Below are 27,307 nucleotides of genomic sequence, written 5' to 3'. Positions count from 1 at the left end.
TGAGTGGTTGCATTTGCAAAAAGTTTACCCATTAGAGGTCCATGCAGTGAATGAAATACTAGTTAGTCCACTCTCATCCATCCAAGCTGGTAATTTACTCTGAAAACTTTTAGTGTAAAAATCTAATTTCAACCCATTTTCTCAGAGGGTTAAATTTTATTCCATTTCCTTTTCTCAAAGCTCTGTCAGTATATTAGACTAATGAGTGAATCAATTATTTAAAACTGGCAATATTTTTTATTATGTCTAATTAAGTGTTTAATCAGAACATTCTGGTCTTTAATCCTCTGAAAACAGCATTTGCCAGAGGATTAATGAAATGGATTGGTGAAACATTACTAACAAACCCTTTTACTCAGAGGACTAAGGAGGGAGCTGGAGCCTTAAAGGTGAAGGTGAAAAGGAATTTGTCACAGAAGAGACAGGAAATGGCAATATATCTAATAGCAGTTGAAGACCATGTTTCTGAACAGATTTTGACTGGGGAAGAGTAACTATAACTTCAGTTTGTGAAAAAAATATAAATGTTTGTTAAAATGCTAAAGAATGACTAAAAAAATTGAGTTTTATCTTGGTTTTGGATATGGAGTGTAGGTATCATAATGTTATCAGTTGTCCTTAAACTGTAAATTCAGTGCAATCATGTCAGAAATCCCTGTGGCTTTTTTTGGTGGAATTTAATAAGGTAATTTTGAATATTATGTGGAAGAGCAAAGCCCAAGGATAGTTAAGACATTTTTGGAGAAGAGCAAGATGTGAAGTAGGGGGAGACGAATCTTAAGACACACACACACACACACACACACACACACAATATGTCTTATAGTTTTGACCTAGGAATAGATAAATAGACCAATGAAAGAGAACAGAGTAGAAACAGATCCACTTATGTGGAACTTTGTGGGCACTATAAATAAATACAGTAATTATGGATTATTCAGTAAATAGTGCTAGGACATCCACTTTCCCTATAGAAAAATGAAATCAGATACCTACCTAACATCATACACAGAAATCAATTTCAGGTAGATCAATGGCTGAAATGAAAATGACAAAAATAAATAATTCAGGAAACTGTTATTTTGATTTTTTGATAGGTACTTTTTTTTAAGTAAAAGCAAAAAAATGCCCTAACTAAAACAAAATTTGATAAATTCAGATGCATTAAAATGAAGAAATGCATGTAAAAATCTCATAGAGAGAGTGAAAAGACAAGACCCAAACTTACAGAAAATATTTGCAACACATTAACTGTAAAAAAGAGTAGTATGTAGATAATAGAGAATTTCTACAAATCCATTAGAAAATGGCCAACAATTCTATAGAAAAATAAGCAAAAGAAGTGAACAGGCATTTCACAGAAAATGTGAATGGCCTGTAAACATACAAAACTATGTTTAATATCATTAATAATAATAGGAATATAAAACAGAACTTCAATAAAATATCTTCCATATACTTGTGAAGCAAAATATTTTTAAACTGTTGGCAATAGGAAGAGCCATCAAGAATTTGAAGCAATAGGAATTTCACATTCACTACTGGTGGGAATGTAAGTGGTACAACCACTTGGAGAAAAAAAAAAACTGTTCAGCCATGGCCAGTAAAGTTGAATACATCCATACTCTTTGAATCAAGAAATTCACTCCTAGGAATGGTCTCAGGAAAAATCTTGCACATGTACACTAGGAAACTCATTAAAAAATGTTCATAATAGAAATGTTTTTAAGAGCCAAAACCTGGGGAAAATGGTTGAATAAATAACCATCCATTCACACAATAAAATACTATGTAACAGTGAAAATAAATGGACAATAGCTGTATACATCAACGTGATGAATCTTAAGAACCTAATGCACGGGCAAGAAGGAAATCTAGAAGAATCCTTACCGTATGAAAAAGTTTAAGAAGAATAAAATCTGAAGAATTAATGGTTCAGGAATATGCTTAGATGGTAAAACCCTATAGAAAAGTGAAGAAATCACTAATGTAAAATTGAGGACAGTGGTTGCCGCAGCACATACTGTTTGAGTCATCAGTTCCATGAGCCATGCTCACTCTTCAAATAGCTTCTCTGTCTTCTCACTCTTTTAGTGCTTTGGTTTCATAGATTTAAATCTCACTTCTATTCCGAGAACTTCCGAGTTTTATATCTCCAATGCAGCTCTCCCCTGAACCACGGACTCCTATGTGGACACAGCTGCCTTTCCGCTGTGTCCATCTGGTTGTCTAACAAGTATCTTATCTTAGCTTGTCCAAACCTGAACTTCTGCTACCTGCACTCTCCCACCCCTGCCAAGTCCTGCTTCCTCAGCAGCCTGCCCCTCCTAGTGAACAACATTTTTACCTTTCTAGTTACTCAGGCAAAAGTAAACAAACACCTTGGACTCCAGGAAACAAACTAAGGGTTTCAGAGAGGGGGGTTGGGGGATGGGATAACTGGGTGATGGGTATTAAGGAGGGCACGTGTTGTGATGAGCACTGGTGTTATAGGCAACTAATGAATCATTGAACACTACATCGAAAACTAACGATGTACTATACAGTGGCTAACTGAACATAAAAACAAAAAAACCAAATGCGCCCCCCCCCCTGCCGCCAAAAAAACCCCATTTTGGATTCTTTCTTGACTTCTTTATCTCCGTTCCTGAGTTCAGTCAATCAGCAAATCCTTTTGGCTCTACTTTCAAATTTTGTGCAGACTCTGACAACTCTCATGACTTCTACCAATACTGTCCATGTCATCTTTCCTTGTGTCACCACCACTTTCCCCTACCCCCACCTCTCCATATCCTCCCTTACATCATTTTCCACATCACTCAAAGTGAAAACTAAATTTTCTTAGAGCCTTCCATGATCCACACAACCCCTTGCCTCCTGACCACATCTCCACCATCCTCTCCCTCCTTCATCTTGACCTCCGTGCTGTTGAATAAATCAAGAGTGCCACTTTCCCAGGGTTTTTGCACTAGCTCTTCCCTCTGCCTGGAATGTTCTTTCCACGGATGCCCACTTGGCTCACTTCCTCAGCCCTTTTAGCTTTTGCTCAAATGCTCCAAGTATGGCCTTTCCTATCTAGTCCTCCATCTCTCCCGTCTTCCCTCTTGTAGTTACCACCATTTCACATACTATATATTATACGTAGTTGTTTATTCTGTCTTCCCCAACTAGAACCTAAACTGCAAGAAGGTAAGGGTTTTTGTCTGCTTGATTCACTGCTGTATCCCCTTGAACGTAGCATTCTGCTTAACACGTAATACATGATCAGTATACAGTTAATGACTGAAGAGGAAAACATGGTGCTTTGAGGGAATTAAAACAAAACAAAACAAAAACAATTTGAATACAGCACATAATGGGTGAGAGACCAGCCTGGAAAGGTATAGTGGAACCAAATCAAGTTGCATATTTTTGCCATATTAGCATGGATTAAGAATTATATAAGCTAAGCTTTGCCAGAGCTGGTTCCTGAGGGCATGGGGTCCAGCAGAGTGAAGATTTAAATTCCAAGGTCATGGCAAAACATCTGAGGTTCATTGCCAGGACTGTGATAGCATAAGAAGGGAATGTGGAAGGTGCATACAGGACCCTAAATAGAATCCACACCATGGATGGACTCCCTGAGGATGTTAAGTGACAGTTGGTATTATAAAAAGTCTTGTCACGGGCAACAAAGGGAAAGCCATGAAACCTTCTGCTGGATCTACAACATGGAAATGGCTTGCAAGTTCAGCTTCTTGATGTGTAAGAATCAGGCAGATCCGTGGTAGGGCTGCTGAGGCCTGTGGATAGTAGGCCCAGTATGAAAATCCCTATCCAGCTGTCTCCTGTCTTCCTCCAGTGCCATTTTCTCTTACCTTTATTATAAAAACGACCTGATTCTCCTATCCCCCCAACAAAAAAAGAATTATATAAGCTATATTACTTGCTCAATTTAACAAACATTATGCTCCTGATAAAGGAAATTCAACTCTGTCTACATCCACAGGGGACACTGGCTGTCATGCATAGCTAGCTATTTTATAAAGTCTGAATTTTCAAAATGTTCTGGTGTGTGTGCTAATGTTTGAAGTACTATCATGGATACAGACACACACACACACACACAAATAGATACCATATAGTACACACATATACACATACACACATATATACACACGAGTATATTTACAGACATACATATATATGTGAGTTTTTGAAATAAGCAAGAAGAGACAGAAGCAATGCAATCAACATCAAGAACCATCTTATAAAAGCAGAAAGATGGAGAAGTGGATTGTTTGTGATCTATTGAACTTAGGACAAATGAATTTATGAACAGCCTTCCTGAATTAACCTATTTGTAAGTAGACTATATTGACTACACAGATTTTTATTTAGTTGTAGTCCATAATCCGACTATGGAAAATAATATCTTATAAACTAAGCCTCAGCAGGACAGAATTTCTAGTTAATGCCTATGAAGTGTTTATCCTGAATTGATTGGCTGTTCTATCACACACAGCCAGGTTGACTGGCCATTCTAAGCAACAGGACCATTTAGAAAGCTCACTGTGATAATCCTTTTACAATACTCTGATGGACCATTTGTAAAGGGATAAATTTTGTTAGAACTAATGTGCCTAAACCACAATGGCCTCTGCCCAGTAAGATCACATATGTGGGCTGCTTGGTAATTTCAGATTTATTTTTATCACCTTGAACTGTTACGTATGGTTAATAATATAACAGCTAATTTATCCAATGTCAGAAGATCTGTTTGACTGTCATAATGTTTCCAGAAAAAAAAAAATCCCCTGTCCAATGAAAAGATACTATATGCTTTCACTATGGTCCTTCAGGTCTTTCAGAACTGAGTCTCTGTAGAAAACACGAGACTTGTATGCATATGTAAGCTGGCACTCTAGCTCCAGATGTAATTGAAGACACATTTCTCCATGGATTGAAGTGTTGTTTAGAAATACACTTCCCATTATACTCTTTTGCACATTTAAGTTCTTTTTTTTTTTTAAGAAATGGTTTCTTTCATGGTTTCCTTTTTTTTAAAAAAATTAATAATGTGAGGAGAGGTCTGTTGTTGTTTGGGTGTGGCTAAACCAGTTGTGGCCCTTTGAATATTCATGTATTGGAATAATCATACCCTCTTTTACTGGAAGCCATTCTGTTTTTCTCACAAAAATTCGCAAGACCTGCTTCTTCCATTTTCCTTAAATCTGGGTTGATCAGGAATATAAATTTCAGTCAGATTCTTGGTTTAAACAACCCTGGAAGCAAAGTGACCACATATTTTTTAAGAGCCTCTTCCATGAGCCTGGCAATTTTGTGATGAGTGTTACCACCTCTTCTCATTGTTCTCATCTAGGACAGCCACTCCCGTGTTGGAGAATGGCAAGATCTGAAAGTCTCGTTAAGAAAGGAGGCAATCAGCAAGTGGATGTCTAGTTCATTGTTCACTCTTTCTCTGGTGAACAGTGCTTTTGCGTTGCTGGTGGAAATTCAAGCGTGAAGCCAATTTTTATGCTCTAGATGGCAAAAAAATGCAGCTAATTCCAAAGGGTTTCTCCTTCTTCCCCTGGCAGCTGGTATGTTTATATAGTGGGGATGAAAGGCTTGACATCTGTGTTTACATTTCTACGTAGCAGGGTCCCCCAAACCCACAGTTAGGAATCATTTATATCCAAGCACCTCTGCCCCAGAATTACAACAGCAAAGTCTTTCAACTTCTTCTCGGCAAGGGCCTTTGATCTCCCTGTGCAAAATGCTCTCTGATGAGTTGTGATTGGAAGAGGAGGGCTAGGAAGGTTTTATACTTTGACAGCTTCCTCCACCCCCAACCATATAGGAACATGACCCAGACCTTTAAGTACCCAAACCTCCTTCTATAAATTCCCTTGAATCATCAGATTAAAATTAAAATAGACTAGTGCAACCAAAGCAGTGGGTCTCAAAAAATTTGCATTTTTAACAAGTACTCCAGTTGATTCTGATTTTTGATTCCAGGTAGATTAGAATCACCTGGGTTGCTTTTCAGACATGGAAATTCTAGAACCCTATGCAACTCTACTTAATGTGAATCTCTAGGTGTGGTTCCAGGAATCTGTATTTTTTATATCTTGAGATGAATCTTATGTATGTCATTGCTTAGGAACTCTTAAACTGGTTGGCCATGGGGACAGAACTTTTAATTTGAGGGCTAGGGTATACTTGTTTTTGTTGCAAGATAGCATCTCTGTGACCCTTTCTGTGAAATGGCAATGGTCTTCTCAAGTCAGAATCAGTGTAAGTTGATAAAATCATTTTCTTTGAACGTTTGAATGTCTTAATTTTTCCTGATCACATTATACTACTTTCTATTCATAAATTTTTGACTTGTAAATTGAGGCAAAGGAACTTAGCAAGTTAAGAAATATTTGTGGAAGCAAGACTTCTGAAATTTGATCTTGGACCTGATCTAAGTTTTCATTGCCTAGATTATGTACCAAGCAATGAATTCCATCATCTGTACCCCATCGTCAGAAATGATATCCTGCTTTTTTTTAAATAAAAAAATTTCTATTGAGGTCATTGTAGATTCACATGCGTTTGTAAGAAACAATACAGAGAGATCCTTTGTCCCCTTTATCTCGTTTCCCTCAACGGTAACATTTTGTAAAACTGTAGTTCAGTATCACAAGCAGGTACTGACATTCATACAATCCACAGATCTTATTCGGATTTCCCCAATTTTATTTGTATTTGTTTTTGTGCATGTGTGTGTATTTAGTTCTCTATAATTTTATATCCTCTGTAGGTTTGTGTATCTTCCACTGCAGTCAAGATACTGAACTGTTCCATTATCACAAGGATTCTTGAGTTTCCCTTTTATAAGCATACCCATCTCTCTCTTGTCCCCTCTCTGAAATCTTGACCCTTGATAACTACTAATATGTTCTCAACTTCTAAGTTTTTGCCATTTAAAAAGTGTTACGTAAATGGAATCATACAGTATATAATCTTCTGGGATTGGCTTCTTTTTATTCAATATGATTCCCTGGAGATTCATCCAGGTTGTCATTTGTGTCAATAGTTCTTTCATTTCTATTTCTGACTAGTATCCCATGCTTTGAATGTACACAGTTTATTTAACCATTCAGTCTTTGAAGGACACCTGGGCTGTTTCCAGCTTTTGGCGGTTATGAAAAAAGCTTCTATGAACATTCGTGTACAGGTTTTTGTATGAATATAACTATGCTGGTATTTTATCAGCCTCTTCAACTTTTATACTTTTTAAGGCTAATCACAAACTCTATCATATCCATAAAATCTTCCCAGTTAATTTCATTTAACCTTATATTATCCCCTTCCTGGCTGTCAAAGCAACACCTGTCTGTACCAAGCATTTTAGCATTTGCCTACAGTCAAATTATTTCATATTATGTTTATTGACTTCTCAATGAGATTGGGAGCTCTTTAAGGGCAGGGACCACATCATATCCCATTTTTGTATATCCTGTAGTACCTACTACAGCCTTAGACATACCAGCAAATGAACCAACCAGGCAGATAATGTATTATTTTTTCATTTACTCTGACTTCCTTTTGTGCCTCTGTGACCAACAGAGTATATCATGCTAAATACTGTGTTGATATAAGAATGCATATTTAGAACATGGAACTTCCTCTTGATGAATTTACAATTTAGCTAGAAAACTAAAGCCAACACTAATGCATGTGAGGTTATAGAACAATGAGCTGCTGTGATTTTGATGCCGAATACATGGACAGAGAAGAGAGAGATGAGTGTGGGCTGGACAAATTAAGAATGTTTCATGGAGAAAGTGAATTTTAAATCAGTCCTTAAAGAAAGAAAGGAGTGATATAAGAATTGGTGGAGAAGGAAAAGATTCTAAGTAGAAAGAATATCCCAGTGTTATAGGGGTGCTGTGAGGTGAGTTGCTCAAGAAAAGTCTTGATGATTGGAATAGGTATGTGAGGTGTGACCTGACTATGGCAGGTCTTGGAAGGTATGTATGACATATCTATGCTGCTTCCATCTTCTAGAATATAAAATTGGTAACATAAACCCACAGGAACTAAACATGTTGAGGTAGGTCCAGGCTGTTAGGCTGAACTCTAACTCTGTCAGACTTAGGACCTACTGTCCTCTAGGAATTTCTGAACTTTCAAGAAAGATGAAGCAAAGAGATTTATGTCCTGGTATACCCTTGACTAGCATGTGGTATCTGTTAGAAGGTATTTGAATTGGGTCCATAGACTTGTCCAATGTTTTAATAGTTGCTGAAGGAAGTCTGCTTAGAAGATAAAACGGTGATGTACTCCCTCCACCAGAGGAAGCATCAGGTGCTTCAAGGGCCAGGTGATGAACATAAACTGAACTGAAGAGAGAACATGGGTCCTAGGTATGGAGTGAAGCTGTACTTCATCAGCTCCTGTCACTCCCTCTTCCCTCTTCCCCTCATAACATCTGGACAATTCTGCTGTGAGAAAGTCTTATGAAAAAGTTGATCAGAAGGAGCTAAAGGAGCTTTTCTCTCAGGTACAGTGGATGAAGTTGTCCAGAGGTCAGAAGTCCAAGGGAGGATCACTGGCTTTACAGACAATGGTCCTGGGTTATCAGTGGTCCACAGAGCCAAAGATCATAAGAGCAGTGGGCATCAGAACAAAGCTGTGATCATCATTATTATACCACCACCAGAACTCCTAGAAGAAATCACTTGGAAGGGAGATTCTGCATAGGTCTCAGAGGGTAAAGATATGTGCTGTTGTTATAAAGGTAATATTGTAGTACTCATTGGATGATGAGGCCTGGGAAGGGATGGATGCGTCTCACAGCTTCTGGTATCTGGTGAAAACTGAGTCGTGAATGTTAATGTCAATCACACCTTAAATACTGGCTGTGCTAACTTGTGGCCAGCTGCAGAAGACATTGCATGTACCAACAGCAAAAAGAAGTTAATACACATAGGGTGTTTTTGATGGTTCCATCCCTTGCACTTCTGTGTTTGTTTCATTTCCATTTTCAATTGTGAAGGCAAGTCATTTATTAACAAATACCTAAAGAGCTCTGTTTGTAGCTTTAGAGGTCTGCAATAGGAAAATGTTCATAGCCTAAGGGTCTCACAGTAAAAAGCAAAATATGTGTAATTCTTAAATACTTATGGAATTTCAAGCACAAATTCACTGAGAGTATTTAGTGACTTTAGTGAAGACAGACATCTAACTTAAAATCAACAAATCATTAGACTTGCAGTAAAAGTGTAAGCAGTGCCTAATTAATATACTTGTTGATTGTTTCCCTTGACAGAGACATTAGTTGTTAAGTCTAATGGTGCCTCAAAAATCAACTGAGTAGTGAGAAAGGCAACCAACCAATGACCTCAAGTCATTTAACCAAAAGAGTATTTTCTTCCTATTCTCCTCCATCAGAATAATATCCATTGTTTTTATTATCATTATTTTTGTATTATTATCATTTGATCTAATTTTGTTTATCTGAATAAATTAAAACATTCTGGGATATAGACATAGTCTCTAAGTACTGTATAAAATAAAGTGAAAGGCAGCGTGATATTAGAAATATAATTTGTTTTCTACCGTTCTTGAATAAACCTCTTTGGGTTCAAGTTGTACTCTCAAAGGAGCCTTCTTTTCATATTAGCTCTGGCCCACAGAGAAACAGGTGACTGCCTTACCATCATTGTGGGGAAGGGTGGCCCCATTAGCTCTGCTTTACACATGAGGAGTTTATATAAATTATCCATAGCTAGCGAATGGTAGAACTGAAATTAGAAGCTAGGTCTGTATGACTTCAGGAACTCCCATTATTTTTCCTGTGCCATGCTGAAGAAAGATAATCAGGATATATGAGTCACTAGCCTTAGCCCTCTCCACCAAGCATTTTCCATATTATTAGAGTAACTCTCTCCCTTGAGAAATAAGGAATAAGTAAGCAAGGAGATTCCTTGAGGATCACAAAATATTTAATTGCTATTCATCACTTCTCTTACTCAGGACAAGATTAATTAACTCTGATCTTTTCATTTGCATGGGTCTAATGTGGATGGCTTAATAATTGCTTCTTTAAAAAGAGACTCTTCTGAGAAAATACCATGTGAACAAATCTGAACATTTTCACTTCTTCCTACTGCCTGAACTTGTTTTAGACAAAAGAAGTCTGTGATTTTTTTTTTTTAAAGCCAAACATTTCAAATCTGGTGGTGAAAACCCTTTTCGCCATGCTCACAGATACCATCAAAGTCCAAGAAATACTGCAGTGTATTAAGATGTATATTTTTGAGCTTGATGTAAACGACAGGATCTCAAGCTGCAGTGTGACTTCAGGCCAAAATTAAAGACAGTTCCCAAATTCCTTAGAGTTACACCCTGGAAGAGGCATTGCACATAGGCTGTTGATTTGTCAAAAACTCAATTTTCCATGACAACCTCCATTGAGGACTGAGGAAAGTCAATAGCCTGGAGTTCACATCACCTTGGACAGTGGCTAGAAGATGGTACAATAAAAAAGGAGACCATAAACTCTGATAAGCAGTGATTTACCAATTAGATGTGAGAAAAATAAAGAATCATTAAAATGACAAAATACTATGAGTCATTAAGGGTTGGCCTAATTAAATAATAGCCCAGTGTAAACCAGAGATTTATGATCTACCAGCTGCACAATGTGGGTTTATCAAAATAATGAAAATTGACATACACTATATAAACAGCCTATCGTTAGCTGCCTTTTTCAACATTTATCTGGAGGTCACCAAGGGAAATATGCCTCCAACCTTAACTAGTTACTATATTCTTCCTGTTGTAACCCAGTCCTCAGTAGAGCATTTATTGCCTCAGCCTGCCTGATAGACAGAATGGTGATTTTTCTAGTCTAGTCTTACGGCTTTCCTCTAGTGCAGGCTGCCTTTGTGTGTTTGGCTTTGCTCCTTCATGTTCCCCAACAGTGTTAACATCTGAATGCTTCTTTTTGCAAAATATCTAGAGCAACAAGGCTCCAAGTGTTGCCCTTTAGGGACCTTTGGAAGGGTGTGGATTGGGTGGGATCCCTGCACATCACTGGTGCTGCACACTCTTGGCACATTACATCTGCCAGATGGACTTGTGAACACATGATCATTACTGTGTCAGTCAGTGACTTGAGCGAGAGGATAGCAGCTTCAACATGTATTATGCTTTCTTCCAAAAAAAGCCTCTGTGCACCTCTTCCTCTGTCCTCCTAGACTTCTGATTTCCCAAGGCCTAAAGGCACAGGGACTTGCGTGCAATATGATTATTATCAGTACAACCTGAATATCCACCATTTGAGGTCTAGTTCTGTTTATTTATTATTCAATTTACATGGTTTAAACTGTCTATTTCCATATCAGCTTCACCCTTAGCCCCTGTGCTAGCCCAGGCACCAGTGACTTCAGGTCTTTTTGGCAGTGTTGGCTGCTGTTCCATACTTTTCACCCTATCCAAACTGCCTGGTAAGATGATTATGTTCTTCTCAGTATCACAGATGTGTAGCTCTGGTCCCTTCCAGGGTATTTAAATTACTCCAGGTGGTGGCAATACTTTTGAGAAGAGTGCTGCCTCCAGTCATTCTGATCAATTTCTGAAATAGCAATGTGGTAACAAGTGCCAAGCCCCTGTCTGACAAATTTCATCCTACCCTTGAGTCTAGTACAAGTCATACCCATCCCTTGGCTGTCTCTTTGGGACCTGCATGAGGGTGAAGAACCAGGCAGTATTATCTGACTAGTGTGTTCTATTTCAAGTGCTACAGAATTTGGTAGCCAGAAGTATAAGCTCCCCAGTAATACCATCCATGTGCATTAAGTGGTTAGACTATTCTGGTTAGTCGTTAAAAACAAGGTAGCAACCTCTTTAGGCAAATTTGACCAGTTGGTTCCTACCTAGACACAGCCTTAGACACAGCCTTAATAACTCTGCATTCCAAAAACTTTGTAAATGTTATCTTGTTCATCCAAGTTGTTGGATTGAGCCCGCGCGCCTTCTCTTAATCTCTCTTTTTTTGACCCTGAACTTTTCAAGGTTTTTGTTGATTCCTCTGTGATGAAAAAAAAAAAAAAAAAGAAAGAAAACCTGATGAAATTTTAGTAAAGAAAAGCAACCTAATAGCAGAATAATCTAAAATGTCTATTAATATGCCAGGCATTGTGATAGACTCTTGTTATACTCTGGTGAATGAGACATAGTCCTTTTCCTCTTGGAGCTGATAGTCTACTGGGTAAGCTAGACAATGAATAGATAAACAAACAAATACATAGTTAAAATTGTTAAAAGTATATAGGTAAAGCACATAAAATAGTGCCTGGAACATAGTTAATATTTAGTAAGTGAAAATTATTATTCCTGTTGATAATAATTATGATATCATAATAATTATATAATTATCATTATACATAAATAATATTATATTATATTATTATTATACAATATAGTAGATATTCTGGTTATCTATTGTTAAATAACTAATCACTGTAAAATTTAGTGTTTTGAAACAAAAACTACCACCATTTATTTCGCTTATGAGTCTGCAATTTGGGCAGAGCTCAGTGGCGTCAGTTGGGGCATCTCAATTAGAAATTGGAGGATTCTCTTCTAGATGGCTCAGTCACATGACTATCAAGTTATGTTAGCATTTAGCTAGGAGCTCAACCAAGGCTGCTGGCTGGACGCCACATTTCTCTCCATTTAGGTCTTATTATGGGGCTGCTTGAATTTCCCCACTGTGTGAAGCCTGGGTTCTAAGAGTATTTCAAGTGTCAGAAAGTGGAATCTGTCCTTAACATCTTGGACCTGGAAACTAGAAACATTACTTCTACCATATTCTATTGGTCAAGCAGTCACAGAGCCTGTCTGGTTTCAAGAGGAAAGACTATAGACCCTTCTTGTCAATTGGAAGAGGGTCAAAGAATTTGCAGCATCTTTAATCTAGCAGAGTGGGTTGAAAATGCAAGACTGTGGACTCTGGGAAACAAACTGAGAGTCAGAGGGGAGGGGGGTGGGGGATTGGGATAGGCCGGTGATGGGTATTAAGGAGGGCACACATTGCATGGTGCACTGGGTGTTATACACAAATAATGAATCATGGAATATTACATCAAAAACTAAGGATATATTGTATGGTGACTAACATAACATAATAAAAGATTATTATTTAAAAAAATGCAAGTTCTAAAATGTGTCCAATCGTTTTTACAAAATACCAGCTTATTTGACTATAGCATATTTACATTTAAAAGCATTTCTTCTTCATTTTGGATACTTGTATGGGATACATAGAATAGATGGTATTGCCGTCACTCCACAGAGAATTGAGACAGAGGGATTCTGACTTGCTTAAGGTAATAGCCATACTGTAGAAAACCTAGGGAGCTTTGCTTCCTTGCAGGCCCCAGATGTTTCCCACAATTTTGTCCAGTGTGTGACTGGGCTTTGACTGGCCAAACCACTGGCTTGTGGCTTTAAAAGAATATCATTTTAGTGGTCATAGCAGTGTACCACTGGTACCCAAGTTTTATGATATCCAGCTGCAGAATGCATCATCATGTCTCTGAGGCCTCACTTATTGAGATCATTGTTCAGTTCTGGTGTACCATCTGTTGTCCGGCTCTTCCTAAGTGATTTTCTGGGCTGTCTTCCCTTTTCACTGGGAATGGAAGGAGTTGTCAAAAGCCCAATACATTCTTTACTGCATTGTAAAGCCATCAGGACTTAATTAGGGAAAATTCTTCAGCAACAATTGATTTGTTCAACTATCATTCAATTTGAAGTACTTTCTTTTTATTAAAAAATGTTTGAAAGTTAATGGAGGCCCAGCTTTGGATTTTTTTGAGTATGTCTCCATCTCTTTTACATCCTGTCCTTAGCAAGTTTTCAATAATTAGATTTTAGTTTGAAAACTACTGGTTAGAATTCGTTTGAGACTCTCATTTGACACTGATTCTTCTTAGATAATCTGTAGATTCTGATAGTTGAGCTAAAAAAGAGAGTTGATAAAACCTGGTAGCTTAGAGTTTTCAGAAAATGGTCTAAACCGTTGCCCAGCAGTTAAGCCTTTGGAAAATCAACTTCATGTTTGTCTTTAGCTCCTTTCCCCTGAATTTTTAGTTTCTTTTGTATGTAGAGAAAAGTTGCAACCATATGTTTCTGATTCATTTATAGCTAACATTTAGAGTTAGGTCATGAAGCTATTGTTTTGTAAGAACATGTACTTTAAAGTTGTTTGTAATCCATTTTAAGTCCTTCCCTTCTTTAAACAAGGAAACAATTCTTTGTCAGACTTTACCTCAAAATCAAAAATAGGTTTGTTTTAAGATGCTGGGGCCACTGACCGTATTTAGGACATTGCCCCAAACTCTTTCTCTGTGTTTGCCTCAGAATCAGTTCACATAGGGGCACCTGGGTGGCTCAGTTGGTCGAGCATCTAGTTCCTGATTTTGGCTCAGGTCATGATCTCAGGATCATGAGATTGAGCCCCGTGTTGGGCTCCATGCTCAGCAGGGAGTCTGCTTGAGGATTCCCTCTCCCTCTTCCTCTGACCCTCCCCCTGCTCTCTCTCTCTCTCTCAAATAAATACATAAATCTTAAAAAAAAAAAAAAGAATCAGTTCAGATAAAGATTTGTGAGCCTGTCATTGGATCATTGGGCAGTGCTTGACCAGTTTGCAGTTGAGGTTTCCCCAGGAACTAAAGAACATCAGTTTACCTGGCTATACACCTATCTGGTTATTGCAAAATTTCAGAAGCTAGAAGAATAATAGTTGCATATGAAAAGATGAACACCTTTGTAAGGCCAAGAAATCGTCTGTATGGATCAAATGCACATCACAATATAAAAGAAACAAGAAAATGAAACTTTGAGAAACTAAATCACTGGAAGAGAGCCAGCAGAGAAATGGTGAGAGGGGGGTGAGGAATGGATATTAGGACAGTGGTTCTAAACCAGAACTAATAATCAGAGTCACTTGGATAAACACCTGTTTTACAAGTACAGATTCCTGGGTCTCAGGGTGGGTAAGTGTGGGCATCTGTATTTTTAAAAGCTCCTCAAGTGATTCTGATAATTTGTCTAGTTATTGGATGTAATTTGTGAACTCTTCACACACACACACACACACACACACACACACACACACACGAATTCATAATTATCAAGAGGAAACTGAAGTCCAATCTGAGCCACAACACTCTATTCTCATCCCTTGAAATCTGACTCTGCTCTACCTCAGACTGTAGTAATAGATCTTAGGTAAATCAGCAGCTTTACTTCTGCATTCTTTTACACAATACAGGGTATTTCTTCCACCAGATCTCAAACCAGGGCCTAGGTGGGAGAACAAAACAACATAGATGGCTATAAGATCTGTAATTGTGGAGAGGTGTTTACCTGGCATTCATTTAATCTTTTATTTTGAGCTCACAACTTTACCAAATACTTAATGATGAGGTCCAGTGTCCCCACTGGAGCATTGACAGATGCTTAAATCCTCTAAATTAGGATTATATTATATACATTTTATTGCCTTTTGGAATTTGGTCAGTGGCCTCAATGGAATTTATCCATTGCCCAAATGAAGTTGAATAAACAGGTTGATGATTTCTCCAAGTCCAGGGAATGAAGCTGAGCCCCGAGATGGTAACTTTGTACTACCAAATTGTGTCCAGTCAGGGCAGTGCCTTCCCAACATATGCCCTGAGGAACACCCAGCACTAGGATTGATTGTTTGTCTCAGATAATGTTTGGGAACGGGTCCAATTTGGTTTCAGCAATTAAATTCCCCAGGTAAAAGCTCTTCTCATGATTTTACTAGACTAGCATTTTCAACAGCCATTAATGAGCCAAGTACTATGCAATTTTATAAATGAAGGGATTCAGGCTATCATTATGTATAAACCTTCCCCAAATTACCCTCTCTAGTCAGAAGGCGCGATCTGAAAAAAGAAATGACAACTGAGGGCTTCAGAGGGGAGGGGGGTGGGGGATTGGGATAAGCCAGTGATGAGTATTAAGGAGGGCACATATTGCGTGGTGCACTGGGTGTTATACGCAAATAATGAATCATGGAACATTGCATCAAAAACTGGGGATGTACTGTATGGTGACTAATATAACAAAATAAAAATTATAAGAAAAAAGAAAAAAGAAATGATAATGTTTTGGAAAATAATGACATTCTGTAAATAAAATATGGCAGCAGAAGTTCTTGGAAAAACTAATGCTTGAGTCAACATGCCTCAATTTATTGCTACATGAATCAGAAATTAATTTTTCCACAATCATTCGTATACTTCTGAACTGTGACATCGTTAACAGAGTCTGAACACTCAAAGGTACCTAGACTCTTAATACAATAAGCCAAAATGAATATAAATGGTTGAAGAGGGTAGTAAACTAGTTTTCTTGAAATTTTCTGGAAAATTGAGTTTACAGTGACTAGAATGTATGAGGCTGCCAAAGGGTATGGAGGTTAGGGGATGGGAGAGGTGGAATTATTATGACTTTCATGTCCATAGGGGCTTTTGTGTTCCCTGGGTAATAACAAACACTAAACACTGAAAGTACATATTGGCAAGGAAACATTATTGCTTAAACTGTTTTGCATATAGCTTCTTTCATTACCTTTTCCATCTTTAAGGGGTGGTACATGCTCTGAATCGGTTTCTGAAGTCCTTTCCCAGCCCATCTCTCCCTTTGTTTACTAACTTTCCAACTCAGTATCAGAGAAGTGTAAAAACATCCAAGTGTCCTGCTTAGGAAAATATAGTTGCTATTGATGTTTGGCAAAACATCTTAATAGGGATATTTTGGCTGTGAAAAGTTAAGACCCAAATCAGCATTTAGAGGGAGAATGTAAAATAAAGGGGATGCTGAATTGCTCTTATGTAAAAAGATGTGGAGCAGCCTGAGAGAGGTGTGAGCAGCCTGAGAGAGGAAACGAGGGATACAAAATTTGGAAGCATTAAGCTATGAGGACATCAAGGGAGAGAGAGTGGCATAGCAACATGTTGGATATTGGGGCTGGTAGGGGTTAATGGGTAGGGTTTTTCATAATAGCAATTTAATATTACATTTAAAATTTTGCTGCACTGTCCAGTGCTGGAACATAAGTCCCATGAGGTACCAATGGACTTAAGAGTCAGCTACCCATAATGCCTTACATTGGTAATCACTTGGTAAAAGAATTAAAAGGATATGGGCCTGCATTCCACATCAGGGTCAACCTAGGGTGGTGAGAAGATTGTCACAGGAGATGGATACTGGGTAGAGAGTCAGTATTCAGATGAAGCAGAATCTTAGAGTAGGAAGAAATTAAGAAACAACTAAGCCCTTGAGACTTCTCTACTCTTGTCTGAGCTGTCATGTATCTCATAGGGCCCACCAGAATAATCTCTCAACTGGTCTTGTTGTTCCCCCTCTTGCCCTGTTATAGTCTCTTCTCTATAACAGCGATTGGGGGAACTTTTAAAAATGTAAATTAGCAGATGGTGAAATAGGAGTTTTCTAGAACATTGATTTTGACAACCACCTACAGATGAGAGTACTTTTGTGGAAGTCCAGTAGTCTAGGGGAAGAACTAGAGCGAAGAAAATAAATAAATAAATCCAAGAATAGATGCATTGAAGATGGTAAGAAGAAAAGATAATGGAAAAGATAAAGTTTCACTTTATCCATACTACTCCTTCCCCAAAACATCACAGTTTAGTGCCAAGGGAAACTCCTTCAGCCTCTGATTTCTCACACAGGGGAAAGTCAGAACACAGTGAATGAATGCCCAGCTTGCCCAACCAGGCAGGACACTGCCCAAAAGACCCACTTTTTTCTTGCCCCACTCAGAATACTTAGGCGATGGGCACAGCTAAAGGTAGGGAGAGACTGGGAACATAGCAACTGGGACTCAGAACTCATCAAAGGGCCACAGATATTACTAACCTGCTTTGCGAATGCCATCAGGAAGCTGCCCACAACTGCTTGGGACTCAGCATCTGTGGACCTCTCCCAACTGGCTCACAGTCACCCCTAATTCTCTGCGTGCTTCACCCACCTCCCAAGATTGGTTCCTCAAGTGCAATCCTGCAGGCAGTGAGTGCAAGCCTTTATAGATGGCTCATGAGCACATACAGAAAACTGGACTAACTCTGCAGGATTGGGAGAAGGCACATAAACTTGAACAATTCAGGAAACTTCCCTTGGGAGGCTCTTAGCACAAGTATGGCTTTGCAGGATTGTAGGAAGGCATACGGTCTTAAGAATTTCCCCTCAAAGACAGAACAAAAGGTGTAGACACTATAAAAACAAAGAAACAAATGAACTATAGGCCAATATTACTGATGAATATAGTTACAAAAATCCTCAACAAAATTCCAGCAAATTGCATTCAACAGCACATTAAATGGATCATACACCATGATCAAGTGGGATTTATCCTTGGAATATAAGATGGTTCAACATATGCAAATTGATAAATGTAGAGTACCGTATTAACAGAATGAAGAATAAAAAAACATACGGTTATCTCAATAGGTACAGAAAAAGCATTTGGCACAATGCAGTATTCTTTCATGATAAATACTCTCAATGATTTAAATATAAAAGCAATGTCTTCAACGTAATAAAGAAAATATATGACAAGCCCATTCCTAGCATCATCGTCAATGGTGGAAAGATGAAGGCTTTATCTCTAAGATCAAGAACAAGGCAACACTCAACTCAGAAGAGTGGCCCACTCTTACCACTTCTACTCCACATGGTACTGGAAGACTAACCAGAGCAATTAGTTAAGGGAAAAAAACAAAATAAAAGACAACCAAATTAAGAATGAAGTAAAATTGTCTTTTTGCAGAAAACCCTAAGGACTTCACCAAAAAAAGCATTAGAACTAATAAATGAATTCAGAAAAGTTTCAGGATACAAAAACAACGTACAAAAGTCAGTGGCATTTCTGTACACTAACAACAGACTATCCAAAAAAAGAATTAAGAAAACAATTCCTTTTATAATAGCATCAAAAAGAATAAAATACTTAGGAATAATTTAATCAAGGAAGTGAAAGAGCTATACACTGAAAACGATAAAATATTGATAAAAGAAACAGAAAAAAAGCCCACAAATAAATGGAAAGATATCCTGTGTTCATGGATCAGAAGAGTTAATATTAAGATGTCCATCTACCCAAAGCAATCTCTATCAAAATCCCAGTGATGTTTTCTCTGAAATAGAAACAAACAACCAATCCTGAAATTTATATGGAACTACAAAAGATCCTGAATAGTGAAAGCAATCTTGAGCAAGAACAGAGCTGGAGGCATCACATTTCTTTATTTCAAATTATATTACAAAGCTACAGTAATCAAAACAGTATGGTACTGGCATATAAATGCAGACACATAGACCAATGGAATATAAGACAGCAACGATGCATATATGGTTAACTAATCTTCAACAAAGGCACAAAGAATATACAATGGGCCAAGGATGGTCTCTAATAAATAGTGTCAGGAAACTGGATACCCACAGGCAAAAGAGTAAAATTGGGCCCTTATACCATACACAAAAATCAACTCAAAATAGATTAAAGAATTAAATGTAAAAGCTGGAACTATAAAACTCTTAGAAGAAAACATAGGGAAAAGCTCCTTACCAATGCTTGACAACAAGCTTCTTAGCAGTGATTTTTTTTTTCTTTGCATTTGACACTGAAAGCACAGGAAATGAAAGCAAAAATAAAGAAGTGGGACTATATCAAACTAAAAAGTTTCTGCACAGCAAAGGAAACCATCAACAAAATGAAGAAAACATCCTTCGGAATAGGAGAAAATATTTGCATATTGTGTATCTGATAAAGGGTTAATACCCCAAATACGATGTAATACAAAACTCAGTATAGAACTCATACAACTCAATAGCAAAAGCAACAAATAACCTAATTTCAAAAATGGGCAAAAAGCCTGATTAGATATTTTTCCAAAGAAGACATTCAAATGGCCAACAGGTGTGTGAAGAGGTGTTCAACATCACTAATCATCAGCAAAATACAAATTAAAACCACAATGAGATATCACCTCACACCCATTAGGTTGGCTATTATCAAAAAGTCAAAAGATAAAAAAATGTTGGTAAGGATGGGGAGAAAAGGGAACCTTTATACACTGCTGATGGGAATGTAAACTGATATAGCTATTATGGAAAATACTATGGATGTTCCTTTAAAACGTTAAGAATAGAACTGTTGATCCAGCAATCTCACTTCTGGGTATGTATCCAAAAGAAATGAAATCAGTATCTCTAGGAGATATCTGCACTCCCCTGTTGATTAAAGCATTATTGACAGTAGCCAAGATATGGGAACAATCTGAATGTCTGTCTAAGGATGAATGGATAAAGAAAATGTGATATATATTACACGGTGGAATACTATTCAGCCTTAAAAAAGAAGGAAATATTGCCATTTGAAACAATCTGGATGGACCTTGAGGGCATTATGCTAAGTAAACCAGACACAAAAAGACAAATACTACATGTTCTTACTTATATGTGAAATCTAAAAATGTTGAATTTACAGTAACAGAGAGTAGAAAGATGGTATACGGGACTGAGAGCTGGGGGACATGGGAAGATGCTGTTAAAAATATATAAACTTTCCATTATAAGAGGAATAAGTTCTGGAAATCTAGTATACAGCATGGTAAGTATAGTTAATAATAATGTATTATATACTTGAAATTTGCTAAGAGAGTAGATCTCAAGTGTTCTTAACACACACACGCACACACACACAAAGGGTAACTTTGTGAGGTGAGGTGAAAGATATGTGAGTTAGCCAATTACAGTAATAATTTCACAATGTATACACATATCAAAACATCATATATACAATTTTCATTTGTCTATCATACCTTAATAAAGCTGGTGAAAAACTGTAACTCAGATCGTGATGATTTCCCATTCTTTTTAGAATAAAGTCTGAATTCTCTGCCTTGGTCAAAAAGATCCTGTGTGCCCTGGCTCATGGCTGCCCCTCTGGCCTTATCTCTTCCATCCTCCACCTCCCTCCTTCTGATTTGCCCACACTGGCCTCCTTGTCATTTGTCCAACATGTCAAGGCCCTTATCATCTTCGGGTTATACCCATTATGTCCCCTCTGCCTGGTATGCTCTTTGTCCAGATTTTGGCACAGGTGGTTCCCAAACATCTTTCAGATCTTAGCTTATATGTCACCTTTGTAAAGATAACCTTCTTTGGGGGCGCCTGGGTGGCATAGCGGTTAAGCGTCTGCCTTCGGCTCAGGGCGTGATCCCGGCGTTATAGGATCGAGCCCCACATCAGGCTCCTCCACTATGAGCCTGCTTCTTCCTCTCCCACTCCCCCTGCTGTGTTCCCTCTCTCGATGGCTGTCTCTATCTCTGTTAAATAAATAAATAAAATCTTTAAAAAAATAAAGAAGATAACCTTCTTTGACCATCCTATTTATAGTACTTCTCCCTCAACCCCTGACTTTTTATTCTTTATCCTGCTTCATTTTTCTTCACAGCACTTTTCATCACCTTCAGTTTTTATTTATTTGTTTATTTATTTATTATCTGTCTCTCTGTGCTTGGCAGCCTCTAAAATGCCCTCAACGATCCCTGTCTTCTGTTTTATGCTCTTGTGCAAATTCCTTCCGTCTTGAGTATCAGCTAGAGCTGGACCTAGTAATTCCTTTCTAATGAATATAATTCAGGAAAAGTGATAGGATTAGGTTACAAGAAGACTCTGACTTTCATTGTGCCTTCTCTTTCCCTTTTTCTCTCTCACTCTCTGGAAGCCATGGCTCTTAAGGCAGGAAACTGCCATGTTGTGAGCAGCCTATGGAGAGGCCCATGTGGCAAGGAACCGATGTCTCTGACAACAGCCAGCAAGGACCTGAGACCTGTAAACAGCCACATGGATGAGCCTGGAACCAGATCCTCTTCCAGTTGGGCCTTGAGATGACTACAAGTTCCAGCGGACACTTTGTAGCTTTATGACCCTGAGTCAGACGCCCCCGGCTCAACCACACCCTGAGTCAGGCCCTCAGCTAACCGGTTAGCTTAGAAACTATGAACTAATAAATGAGTGTTATCTGAAGTTACTAGGTTTGGGGGTAGTTTCTTACACAGCAATTGATAACTAACAGCTCCACTGGAATGCAAGCTTGATAGGGGAAGGGACTTACTCTGTCTTGTTTGGCAGTCTCTCTTAGGAAGGTAGAATGCCGGGCACACAGAGGCACTCAATAAACTTTGAGCTTAAATGACTAATGAATATCGGGGTGGTGTGGAGGACACTAGTTTTCTCAAAATAAATGGGATGGAAGCCTGAGGCAATGTTGATGTTTAAAGCCAAGGCAGTTCATAAGGTCAAAGGTGACTGCAGAAGTCTCAGGAGTACTCAAGTAACAGACATTTTGGTAATACTAGGCTCATAGTAGTAATCTCTTGACGACAATTATCAATGCTGATCTGTGTTGCTCAGTAAATCTTCAGAGTGCCTGGACAAGCTCAAGCAGAGGGTTGGGGGTGGGGGGTGGGAAACATTACTTGGTCACTGTCTGCATTTGGAAGAATGACTCAAACCTCCCACACTTTCCTCATCTGTAATGACCTCACAGGGCTGTTGGTAATACATAGAATAAAATCATAGTGGGCTATGGTTTATTCTCAGTAAATGGTGGTCTCTTTCTCCTCAGGGAGCTTATTATAAGAGATAAGATTCACAGATAAGAAAGATAACTAACATGGGGTATACCGTTTGTAATGTAATGTTAAGTACGTGATATTTTTGAGGCAGGAGTTATAATGGAATAATTAATTATTTTCTGTTTCTCCCTTCTGTAGTGTGAGGTCTTGTGTATGTTTTTGTCACTTGGGAATACCATCAGAAAACTCCTCAGTTTTTCCTCATTAATGATAGAAAGGAAAAAAAACTGCTGAAAATTATAGAGTAATCCCAACTTTGCTGGTGAGGACCTCAAAAATATAGTAGGGAGAAATGACAAAAGTTTAACAGATTTACTCCTACTACTGGTAATGAGATAGTGATAATTTCATGTGTTTGGAGGAAAATTCACTGTTCTTAAAGTCTAGCATCCATTTCCAGGATAGACAGAGCAGGATTTCTCAATCAGTACCTTCATGGGAAGAATCACATTGAAAATAATGATTTCCTTCTAGTGGTTTACTCTAAATTATGCGAAGAATTCCATGGGATTCTAAGGAAAAGTAATAGTAATAACAATAATAATAATAAGGATTTTTTCCTTTTGCTATGTACTAATATTCACATTATGAGCAGCTCTTTGGAAGGCAGGAGGAAAGAATAGGTGTGAAATCATTTCAGAAATTTCCAACTTTCCAAAAGAAATTTTACTTTTAAAGGAAAATAACAGCATAATAGGAACCACATTGAAGTAAGCACAACCAATATATGGAGAAAAGGTAACTGTCTACACATATAGGCAGGTCATTCAGGGTGGTTCAAAAATTCCATTTTCCATAGTGGTCTGTGTGTGTCCACATGGTGACAAATGGCCCAAGCAGGGCTTTTGAGGTGTTAGTGCCACCAGTGAGTGCCAGATGGAATGTGGTGAAAGTTCTCATTTGTACCTTTCAGACCAGAGGTACTTGCCAAAATGGATGGGTCCTCCTGGCCACCTTTTGTAAGTACAGCCACAGATATTCAGTTGAAACCTGTGGGTGAGAAAGACATAAACAGGTGCCGTAAATTTGCCAGACCAGGAAGCCACAGGCCATTTAGTAAATGGTAAACCCAATGGCCCAGAAGAACAAAGGAGTCTCTTTTCATCAGAATGATCAGGCTCATTCAACAAATATTTATTGAGTACCTACTCTCTGCCAGACATAATAGAGACTGACAAGTTCTCTTATTTAAAGAGTGCCTGAAGTGAGGGAACAAAACCCCAAGTCACCTGGGATGGTGTGGACTGAACTGTGCCCTGCAACCTTATGGAAAGGAAGAGCCAGGGTCCTGGGGACAGGCCTACAACCTGAACATTGTGGCACCCATTCTGCCCACAGATTCTTGAAGGCACAGCTTTTCCGGGTGAGGTTTCTGCCTCCACTTGCTCAGGCCAAGACCTTTCTTGTTGTAGAGGAAATGCAAATTTTGCTATTGCATTTCACAGACAAACCAGTGGTCTCAATAGAATCACTTCTACACTGAAATCTGAATTTCATCTCCTTGAGTTTATATTTTTGGGTAGCAACAGTTGAGTCATAAAGCTAAAGGGTGTTGAGAGTTAATTTACTCACCACACTCATGACTTACACTATCCTAAAAAGATGAAAATATCATCCATTACAGCAGACCTTCTTAGAAGGAGAGGCCATTGTGTCCTATAGCAACATACTGTCATGTTTTGTTACCTTCACAGTTAACTATTTTTTATCATATTTAACCTAAGTCCCTCCAGCAGCATTTTACGTCTATTTTAAAATATCTTGCTCCCAGAAAGTTGACTAGTAGTTGATCAGACCTCATTATGAAAGAGTTATTTGTCCCCTCAGTGTTTTTCAAATCCAATTCCTCCTAATTCTTTCTTGGTAACACTAATGGTTGTAAGTGAGCATGCTGATTGGGTCGCCCAAAACAGTGATGTTATTGAGCTGTTACTATGTGCCAGACATGAACTAAGTGTTTCATTCAGTTCATCTCAATAACTCCTCACAACAAGCCTTTTGAGGTAGGTTCAATCATTTCCCCCATTTTATAAATGGGAAAACTGAGGTTTTCAGAGAAGTCTGTAGTTCACATAAGACCACAGCTAGGAAGTGATAGAGCTAGGATGTGAATATATAACAGTGACAAAGTTTTCCAATTAATCATAGAAATAAAACTGCCTATCTTTTATGCTAATAGATCCAAGTATTAAATTGAGTGTTGATTCATCAACATACCACTTTTAAAAATAAACTTGTTCATGTTCTGTGTAATGCTCATTTGTCACTCAAGTGTTTGTAAAATCAGGGAATTTTTTTTTCCAGATTCTTACTCTTTTTCTAACTATAAGTAAGCCCTTCTTGAAACCTTTGTTTAATCTTGAACTTCAAATCCACAAAAATAATGGCTGATGATTCATCTAATACTTTTGCTATTTTCTTTGGACACACAAGTCTTTATAGTTATCTGAGTAAACCAGAAGCTCTCACTCAATCTTGGCTGAACATTGGAATCACTTAGGGAAAGTTTCAAAGATCCTGATTGCAGGCGGTGGGGGTGAGGGTGGGGGAAGCACCCAAGGCCAATTAAATTAGAATCTCTGTGGGTGATATCCAGGTGATTACAATGAGCATCCAAAGTTGAAACCACTAATTAAAAAATTCTTCCCTGGATATTCCCTATATATCCATTTCACCTATGACTTGATCTGGCTTTTGCCCATTTCACCAGAACTATGAGTCGGCCAATTAAGTACTCATTCCCAAATGCCATCTCATTACTTGCCTCTAATATAGAGGCTGAAGAAGCTAAATAGTCTCTTTCCCAGACAGCCTTGAAGGTGGAGGAGCTGTATGATGCAGTTTTGGCCAGTGACAAGGAAGTGACTGTCTGCCGAGGACTTCTGGGAACCCTGCACATCAACGTGTTTCCAATATAAGATAGTTCAAGTAGTTGAATTTTTCCCTATTTGGATGTTTTTTTTCTGAATATTTCATAGACATGGATTGAGCATGTGACTTGAATCAAAGGTAATTTGAATGAGAAATCAAGGGAGAATTTGATCTCTTCTTATTGATGCCGTAGTCTCTGTTTCCTCACAAAGACCTTGTAGTTCATGATGAAAGTGTCCTACAGAGAAGGTAAAGGCTAAAGAATTTGAGAACCCTAAGGTTTACTTTGAAATTCTGTTGAGGGGAAAGGGTAGTAGTGAAATGATCACTTCTAAAATGCTTGTCAGAAATAATTTCCATGTCGGACATATGATATTTATAGGAAAGAAACTGAAGGGATTATAGGTGATATAGAGTTTCAAGGTAGCAAACACTGAATCTGATCCTGCATATTTATAATATGTGTGTGCACATATGTATGTGATATGTTTGCTATTTTTTTGTGCAACTTTCTGGTGAAGTACAATGTACATACAAAAAAGGACATATATTGAAAAAGAAAAGCCCGAAGAGTTTTCGCAAACTAACGCATTTTTGTACCCAACATGCAGGTCAAGAAACAGAACATTACCAGGGCCCTGAGAGCCCTCTTGTTCTCCCTTCTAATGACTACTCCCTTGACCAAGGATAGCCATAAGGCTGCCATTTCTTTCCTTTTTTGAAAAAACAAACCAATGTGTGGAAGTACAAGGTCACCTCTTCTCCTGTTTTCACATGCTCTCAATTGAAATGGGGAAGTCAAACCTGTTCCATGGCATATTTAACTATGGGAAAATGAAAAGAAAGAAATAAAATCCAGACCAACAAAGCAAAGATTTAAGTTGGTATCACTTTCCATATAATTGTGATGCCGGCAGACACTCAATAAACATATCAGCATTGTTAAAATGATTTATCAGCCAAATAGTTGAATGTAAAATATTATCAATACAGGTGTCATCATTGATCTTTCTTGGGTCTCACTGCTGAAGAATGGGGCTGCTAGATGATTTCAACAAACAATCCTTGACAGGAAACCAAAGGCAACAAGGCACAGGGACAGACAGCTGACAAATGCAGTATGGGGCCATTAAAGCATGTGATGAATTTGCCAGGAAAGTATATATTTGTGCAAAAGGTGAGCTCATATCTCCCATAAATTTGTCAGCCATGACACAGTGTTCTCTGGTTTGGCATGAGTAATGCCTTGCTATTTGCTGCCTTTGTCTGGCAAAAGCTCTATCAGTCACTCCAGGGTTATTTACAAAGAAACGTGTCTATCAGTTACAAGGACATGACTTTGCAGCTAAAAGATAACAAAAGAGGAAATCAGGCAGTGGCCTCTCAGCGAGGGATGCGTCTTTTCCAGACAAGCTCTGGACTGGAATGAATCAGATGGACGGCAATTGGCCGGGCTGGCCCAGTGCCTGGCATGACCAGCCTTAGTACATTTATCCACACTGATTAGATTAGAAATTATTAATAGGGGGCTACGGAGTAGAGCAAAAGGTCATTTAGAGTTTAATTCTGTTCTCAGATAACTTCATTTCGGCTGATGGGATTGTTATTGTAGGGGTTTTATATGTTTATAGGAAACAATATACTCAATAATGAAGTCGTGCCTCCTTCTGCAAGGTCAGGAAAGCTATTGTGTA

General features: G+C 38.2%; 1 pseudogene; it reads left to right on the top strand.

Moving 5' to 3' along the window:
- Positions 1–3,514: 3,514 nt before the first annotated feature.
- Positions 3,515–3,779, top strand: LOC123786123 (small ribosomal subunit protein bS21m pseudogene; annotated as a pseudogene).
- Positions 3,780–27,307: the final 23,528 nt, after the last annotated feature.

The sequence above is a fragment of the Ursus americanus genome, chromosome 7, assembly GCF_024610735.1.
Source record: "Ursus americanus isolate L20-20 chromosome 7, mUrsAme1.1.p, whole genome shotgun sequence".
Taxonomy (NCBI): Eukaryota; Metazoa; Chordata; class Mammalia; order Carnivora; family Ursidae; genus Ursus; species Ursus americanus.
This window is presented reverse-complemented; position numbering and strand designations above follow the sequence as displayed.